The 9,063-nt window shown below is 44.5% G+C and overlaps 1 non-coding gene across 1 annotated transcript; it reads right to left on the bottom strand.

The window, feature by feature from the left end:
• Window positions 1–8,111: 8,111 nt before the first annotated feature.
• On the bottom strand, window positions 8,112–8,184 carry TRNAT-UGU (transfer RNA threonine (anticodon UGU)). The gene has a single exon. It is a non-coding gene; the product is annotated as a tRNA-Thr (tRNA).
• Window positions 8,185–9,063: the final 879 nt, after the last annotated feature.

Consider the following 9,063-nt stretch of genomic DNA (forward strand, 5'->3'; position numbering starts at 1 on the left):
TTACTGGTGTCCCCCAAAGTACCCCCCTGAGACCGCTTCTTTTTGATCTAGGCAGGAAAGCAGTGGAAGATCTGGCCAAGCTTCGCCCTTTGTTATTTTAGCGGAGAATATGGTGCACGTAGGAGCTTTCACATTATGCTCAGGGTCTTAAGGACATTATTGAAATAGACTACTTCCATAAAATTAAATGGCTGAAGGAGATCAGATCTCTGTTAGTGAGATTGGGCATGATTGAATTATGGGACGATCCTTTTAATGCTGTCTTTCCTTCAAAAAAGATCCTGAAGGAAAGATATTGGGAAATGGTTCTCTCAACATTATGTTCCAAAGGATTCTCCACTCAACTCACTGGTCGCTTCCTAGAATTTAAGTCCTGGCCTGCCCTAGAGAAGTATTGGGATTTTATCGAGAAGCCTCGTGATCGAAAGCTGTATTTTCAGCTTAGGGTGGGCACCTTGCCAACAAGGCTATTTACTGGTAGATGGGTTGGGGCATCCAATGATAAATGCCTTAGGTGCCTGGATCAGCAGGAATCAGTAAACCACATTTTGTTTTTTTGTCCATCATACACCGCTCCACGCCATAACTGGATAAAGCCCATTTGTAATTCAATGGGCATTAAAAGGCATGCTGAGGCTATGCAAATTTGATGGTCTGATCCTACTACACCTATAGTCATAGCCATGGCAAAGTTTCTGAATTGGGTGTGGTCTATTCGATCAAAGATGCTGCTTTTGGTCGCTAGTAGTTAGCCTTGTACTTTCCTCAGTTTCATGATTCATATCTGTATAGTAGTCTTGCGTTTGCTATTCTAAATAGGTTGTACGAGCACTCTTTGGTATGCTATGCTTTTAAATCTAGTAATGCAATTTATTATACATAATGTATTATCATATAGTGTATTCAATTATTTTAAGATGATAGTAATCTCATTTTTATCGTCTAATAATGTATTCGATAGTCACTAAAGGAATTTAATTACATTTTAACTATTTATACAAAATGATCAAATATGTTATTTCTGGATTGAGTTGCTCACTGAAATATGGTGAATGTTTTTTAATCTTTGTGCTTTTATGACTTAACTGTCGAATAAAAATTATGATGATTGATAGCCTGGCTGAAGGAAAATATGTAAACTTTATGTTTAAGTAATTTAACAAGTGGCTATATAAAACGGTGCAATCTATTACGGCTGAGTTAGAAATATATACAATTGCCACAAAAACAAATATAATTCCAAAGGATATAATGCTCAAAACAACAAAACTACATATTTCGTCTCCAGACTTCCTTTAAAAACACTAAGTTGCACTGCTATATGCTGTTAAATATACATATTGAGCCATATTGGCACATGTTTGCAAAGCCCAATAAGGAAGAAGAGAGCACAGCGGATCAGTGGAAACGAAATAGAAACAATGTAGTTTGTTGGCTTCATGGCAAATTTTGCAAAGGATGTGTACATACAGCGTAACTGGTGGGGGCCTGGTGTCTAGCAGCACTGTACTCCTTCATCATTTGGTACATATGTCTGTATTTTAACAAAAAAAATATAACCGTAACAGTAGGTTGGGTATATAAATCTAAATTTTATTTGCGTACATTGCACACGAAAATGTATCTACTAAGCCGATCAAAATATAAGGTTTCAGAGCACACGTATAAGTGGCCACATTAGGTTAAAAAATAATAATAATCGTTACAGTGCTTTCTCTATATGCTCCAGGTCGCTGTGCAAAACAGTAAAACAAAATTCCCCCAAAAAACTATGTGTATCGTAAATTACTTTCTAATTATTATTTTTTGCGTACAAAAGCCTAAAGTGTTTCGTTTTAAAAAGTGCTTTTGGTGGGAAAAAAGCAGACAGAAAGTCTGCTATAGTGTGATGTTTTACAGTAAGAATCTACACTTTAGAAACGAAAGCAGGACATGCTAGTAAGCGCAGAGCGAGTAAGATTGAAATCTATTTGTAGGTAGCATTTGTGGGATGCAAAACAAGCACAGCAGGCGTTAAAGCTGTATTTATACGGAGGCACGTAGGCAAGTAAAAACAAGCAAGAAGTGGAATAAGGGAGTGGGTGGCAAATGGTGAGCACTTTCGCGGCCGCTTTGATGTTCAGTGGCCGCGCGGCTCACTGGGAACATCAAAGCGGCCGCAAAAGTGGTGGGCCTTTCATTTGAGTCTCTTGCCCTTTTAAAAGATTCAGGTGTGTCTGTAACAGATTTTATTTCCTTCTTTAGCAATTTTTTTTATTTTTAATGGTTCATAGTCTCTGATAAGTTATTCACTTTTAAGTTCTGTTACCTTTATTTTCTTGTTTTGGAGACCAGCTTCCCCCTACCTTAGAATTGTCTGCCAATTACCCCTTGTGTCATGTTCTTGAATTACCCCTTTGTGTTATGTGTACTGGATACAGGACCGTATCCCACTCTATATTTGTTCACCCAAGAAAGTGATAAGTGGTCAGGAATAGAAACAGGCATATGACGACGACACAGATATCAAAGAAGTCAAAAGCTTCCTACTGCAAGGATGGCCGGAGAAAAGACACCTTGAGGTGTGGGAGGAATTGTCAATTGGAGACCAGGGGACATTCCTGTTTAGAGGGGACAAAGTGGTCCCTCCAGCATCACTGATACCACACTTGCTAGCGGTGTTGCATGAAGGGCACTTAGGCATTGTGAAGACGAAGGTGAGAACCAAGCAAGTGTACTGGTGGCCGGCAATGGACATCCAGATCGAGAGACAAGTACGTGAATGTGACCAGTGCCAGAAAGCGGATAAATCTCAGACCCTACTACGGCCGTCGTTGGGGAAGTTTGACAACCCTGCCAACCCATGGGAGGAATTATCTATAGGCTAGAGGAAACCTAACAGGTGTAAGGTGGAGCTCCTGAGGACTCCTATGTGCTAAAAAAAAATATGTTGCTGATTAAACACTGGTAATTGATTACCCGTGTTTAATCAGCAGCGTATTTTTTTCCTCTGGTTTCCTCTAGCTTGTTTCAATTCACGCCCCTTCCGGACAGAAGGGGATAACCTTGAGCACCCTAAATATTTGAACTCCCTCTCAACTTTGTATTATACAGAATACATTTTGGAGTGCAGCGGACCTCTTCTATTGTCCGGGAATTATCTATAGACATTCTTGGGCCAGTACTTGATGCACAGGGAACCCCAAAGTATGTGTGTGTTCTCATTGATAGATGTTCAAAGTGGCCAGAGGCAGACATGCAGGAGGAGATGGACACGGAGACAGGTCTTAGATTTCTGACTGCCACTTTCCTTAGAGAAGGCATCCCCCGCTCCATTCTGAGTGACAATGGACCTCAATTTTCATCGGAAAAGTGGTATCAGTACATGGCACCGAACGGCGTCAAGGTAAAACACACGTCAATCTACCACTCAGCAGGCAATGGACTAGCCGAAAGGTTTAATCGCGTAATAATGGGCTCCATACAGGCGGTCATAGCGATGGGCAAAGATTGGGAAAAGGAAGTATGGAGTATGCTGTGGGCCTACCTCATTACACCCGTTAATACTGGATATAGTCCGTCCCGGCAGTGGTTCAACACAACTTAGAGAGAACACAGAGAATATACACTGAGCACTACAATAAGAGGCGAAATGTGAAGGATACTATTTTGGAAAAAGGAGAGTGAGTCCGAGTTAAACTGGCCCAGTTGAGAATAAAAGGAGAGAGCAAATATAGCTTGCCCATGCAAGTAAAGGAGGTGTATGACAGGGCAGCATTGCTGAGGGATGGAAATGTGTGGTCATAGGATCGCATGGCAAAGTGCAACAAGATACTACAGTGGTCCCGAGAAGATGGGTCACGGACACAAGAGAACCAAAGTTAACCCACTGACAGTCTATCACCGTGCGAAGTGGGGAAAGAGTTAGGTGCAGAAAGGGGTAGAGTCGAGCACGAAGAGGAAGACAACCCTATCGCAGAGGAACATCCAGAGAAGTCTGACAAGACTCCTGAGGTGGGGAGTCCAAAGGAAACAATAAGGAGACAGGCAAACACGGCAGAGGACAATGAGAAGGCCCTCACCTCCACTCCGGTAAGGTGTACACGTGCAGGGAGAACCATAGTGAAGCCTGCCAAATACTGAGACTATGAGCTGGGTGAAGTGAAGTAACTATTGCCCTAGAGACTCAGAGACTAATTGTATTTTTCTTGTGATCGTTCTAAAGAGGGAGATATGTAGTGTCGCGCTCCAGTCGTTATGCGAGAGCGTGATGACGTGGAACGCGGCCGCCATTTTGTGGGGGCACAGAGCGCCGATATCGGAGCGATCCAGACGTGTTTTCCCGGCGCTCTTCTGTATATGTGAATAAATTCACTTAATGACCCCTACTAGTGTGTGCCTCACTATAGAGATAATCCAGCACCATTACAAAATAGTATTCCTATTAATAATCTGCATAGAGGTCTGTACCTCGCTAAACACCTGATCCCCCCAACACCTGAGACGATGGGGTGCAACCCCTCGCAGTATACTGTGTAGAGGTGGTAGGGCAGGCAGCATGCTGTCAGTCGATTTTTACGGCGCACCTGCAGAGAGAGCTATCACATGCTCCATCCCAACAGTAGTAAGGGAGGCAGTGGTGGTGCCCCGGTGGTACAGTGGGAAGCACACATCGGGATTATGGCAAGAGAGGCAAGAGCAGAAGACAAAAAGGGGAGCATTCATTAAATTAACAAGCATTTACAATACAATGGTCTCACCTCTGCAAAATAATTTTTATTTATGTGTTGGTTTTGAAAACAGATAAATAAATGGCATTGTCATTTACAATGCCAATAGATTAATCTCTTGCACCCACACACACACACACAGAGCCAGACACACACACACAGAGGCACACACCCATACAGAGCCACACACAGAGCCAGACACACACACACAGAGCCAGACACACACACAGAGCCACACACACACACACACTGAGCCACACACACACTGAGCCACACACACACAGACAGCCACACAAAAAGCACTCTGACACCCTGCCTTTGGGTGGCTCGTGGCACTACTAATCCCAACGCAGGGCATCAGCACTTTACATCGCACCTACACATTCTACATTGACGATAAATTGGGTGTGTGTACATCAAAATGAAAAGGTGTTACATACGACCGTGGGGGTTACAAGGTGTTGGACCCCCTCCTGGTGATGTCACACGCCTTCTGCCCCCCCCCCTTGTTGAGCCCCCACCTTTTTTAGGACGTGCGCTCTGGGGTTAAGAGAGGACAAGTTGCACCTTTTTCCCATTCCTCCTTCAGTTAACAAACCAGTGCATTCTGGGACATATAGTCTTGTCTCAATGCTCCTGACACATTAAGCGAGGGTTTGTAAGTGGAAAGCTCTGGCGGTCACTATGGAGGGGCGGGAATTCTATGTAGAGCGGACGGACTCGCCTGTCATCCTGGCCGAGCACGAGGATATGTGCGGTTTAAAGACTCTGCAGGCAGAGTCCGGCTGCCCACAGCCTCCCGGGTCTGTCTCATCTGAGACGGCTGCAGTCAGACCCCCCAGCTGTCTCTGGCCTGGGTTAGAACGCCCCCCGTTTGCTCGCCCCGCCGAATAACTGCTGCTGCTTTGAGCTTGCTTTGTGCCACTACTGGTTTCAGTCTAAAGCGCAAAGGATGCTGGAACTTGTAGTTCTAAACCTTCTCCACACTATAAAGTGCGCATGGGCGGGGCACCCAGTGGTTCCATTCTGCTGGTTATAGAGAAACTGTGCACAGACTTTGTCCAACCCTATCCCATCGTTCTATGAGGCAGTGGGGAAGTGTTCAAGCATCTCATGGTGGTTTCAGTGGAAGCAATGAGAGGAATGGGCATCAGGTCAAAAAAATTAGGATCTATGTAGTTCCTGAAGCCACCGTTGTGGCCCCGACGGCCACCAAAGGATAGAAAAAACAAGCACTTGGGTAAACTTTTCTCTTTTAGCCCCGTCCTTTACAGACTGGGCTCCCGGACTTCCTGCTGACTGCAAAGGTTTCTTATCTTCTTTATGGGGCCTTCTGAACCCATAAAGAAGATAAGAAAGCTTTTCCCACAAAGGTAAGTCAAGGAACCCAGTCTGAAAAGGACGGGGCTTAAAGAGAAAGAAGAACATCGCTAGGACCTCTACTCCAATGGCTGGCCACTGTTTAGGATGCCAGCCAATGGAGAAGAGGGGCGAAGCTTTACCTCGCTAGTAGAAAATATCCTATATCATTAAGTCTCGCCAGCTCGACTGCGCATGTCTGCGCAGTCTTTCACAGGCCGAGACCTAAAAAGGGAACACCAGAAAAGAAGCATTCACTTTATGGGACAGTGAGCACTGTTTTTATTCTGCATGGCATGTTTTACTACTGGCTGTGAGATTGGGTGACACAGTATGTCAGTTCTCATGTGTACCTATATGCAAACTACAGCTGGAGCATTATTGTAGGCCATTAAATCAAACACAAGACATTGGAGAGCACGTGGTATTACCACTAGAGCTGCAGACTTTAGAATTTAGGAACCAGGTTGAAGACTGAGCATTGGCTCAACATCGTGTAAATATTCACAAGCGACTTAATCTTCCTGGTCCTAAAACCAAATCTGACCTTCACTAATCTAACTGGTGCTCATGTAAAGTGCTCCAATGCACGCTATATGAAACTGCGACAAAAAGCAACGAACATGAGTCCAGTTTGCACCTCAAAAAACAATTGATGTCATTTATTTTGTGCGATGGTCATTTACTGGTAATAGCCATGGTGTCACTTATTTATTATTTTTTTTATTTAGTGAATTTGTAAAGCGCAGCTGTCACCTTACAGGTATCCTGGAGCTAAGGCTTCACAAGGTAGGAGCGGTGAGCATGACAGAGAGATAAATCCAGCAGGTTATACCCTCGGAAACAGCCAGGTTTTGACACGTTTCCTAAAAAGGAGAAGTTCCTCCGTTTGACGAATCTCCAAGGGCAGACTATTCCAGAGTTTGGCGGCACCAACTCCGAAAGATCTTCCCCCAACCCTGACCTTCTTGAATCTGGGTACCGTCACCAAACATGCAGTTGCTGAGCGAAGTGCTCTGCTTGGGATGTACCATACAAATTTGGTTTGCAGCAAACTATGTCCAAGTCCATGCAGGGCCTTAAAGACAAGGCAGAGAGATTTAAAAGATATTCTCTGCCTCAGCGGTAGCCAATGAAGCTCGGTCAACGCTGCTGTTGCGGAGGATCTTTTTGTCCAGCCAAGAGCCAGCTTAGCGGCAGCAGATTGAATTCTTTGAAGTCTGTCTAGCAGCTGACCCGGCGACTCAAGCAGAAGAGCGTTACAGTAGTCGAGTCTGCTCAATATGGTGCATCTGACTACCATGGCCCGTACCTGTAAAGGAAGTAACGGCAGGATCTTTCGAAGAGACCTGAGAAGGGCAAAACAGCTTGACACCACTTTCGTCACGTGAGCTTCCATGCTCAGCTTATTATTCAGCATGATGCCCAGATTGTGAGCAGTATAGACCGGTTGAGTTTTAGTCAGAGTTTCTGGAGGCCAGAAATTTTCTGGGAGAGGGGGAGAGATCCGACTTCCAGCACAGAGCAGCACCTTGGTCTTGCTGGCGTTAAACTGTAACAAATTCTTATGTAACCAGCTAGCAATGTCTCGCATACAGTCATGAAATGACTGCAGCGGGATCGATTCTACACCCTCCCATGACAGGATGATTTGAGTATCATCTGCGTAGTTAATAGCAGTAATCCGATGGGATTTTATCAGCGTAGTCAAAGGTTTTAAGTAAACGTTGAATAATATCGGACTAACTGCCGAACCCTGAGGCACCCCCTGAGACACCGGGGAAAAAACAGATTTAAAAGGGGGGAGAGACACCGCCTGCTTCCTATCAAACTTAGAAAATACTTAGTAATCACGGAATACTTGCCCTTCTTTGGATTCATTTGTACAACATCTGCGACATGTTATACATGTACAGAGTCAAATTGATATAACGTATGATATGTATCCCATGTCTTAATTGCTTGATTTTGCTTGCGAGAAAGTGTCACTCGTAGTCGTTGAAATGTCACTCAAAATTTCACAGAAAAAAAAATACAGATGCGAGGCCCCAGCGAGATTTGAACTCGCGACCCCTGGTTTACAAGACCAGTGCTCTAACCCCTGAGCTATGGAGCCAGCTGATGGCTCACATGACACGTCAGTGCATATAAAGCTGGTACACAGTACACGTAGAGGTGGAATGTGTGTTCATTGTGTTTCACTGGGCGGAGTCACCAGCATAGCAGAGGCTCGTGTGAGTCCGGACGTCTCAGAGACAGTGAGCAGGATGTACAGACGGCCCCTCCTGACTGCACAGTGACTCACTCACTAGAAACACACCCTGCTCTGTGCTGCGCACGGGCGGTGCTCTTCATTAAAATGCACATTTAAGCGTATTACAGACTCGCGTACAAAAAAAAATTTAAGGCCCGATCGGATATACTCCGCAGGTAACAATCAGAAACGAAGGAACCCGCATCAGTAATGTTAGTGCACGTGTCTGCCTTCCCGCACCCTTGCAGCACTCAGCTGTTCCAGGCACCGAACTGATTTATCTCGTCCCGCTGGGGCTGCGCGTGCACAACACCTGCTTAACTCTTCAAGCTATGAATTCTGGAAGGTTTTATTCCACGATGAAGGCTCGTAATTAGCCACGACCTGCAATGCTGTTTACATTGAAATACTGTAAACGTTTAATAATCATTAGGTCCCACCTGGCTGGACCCAGAGTCCAGATTGCTAAGCAGTGCGCTATGAAAACAGAAGTCAGACTTGAACACAGTTTCCATTCCATGCTTCATCACATATAGATTCCAGATGCAATAACACGAGATACTACTCAACCAACGGCCCATTACATCACACAGCATTGTAAAGCAATTATCGGGGAGAACAAAAAATAAATCCATTTTGTTTGCTTTTGAAACATGCACAAAAGTCACCATTGCCTCATGTAACGTAACGTTTGTTCGTCTGCCATTTAGTGCAGTATTATACCTCTACTTGTACTTTGTA

This window comes from Lissotriton vulgaris, chromosome 1_1, assembly GCF_964263255.1.
Source record: "Lissotriton vulgaris chromosome 1_1, aLisVul1.2, whole genome shotgun sequence".
Lineage (NCBI taxonomy): Eukaryota > Metazoa > Chordata > Amphibia > Caudata > Salamandridae > Lissotriton > Lissotriton vulgaris.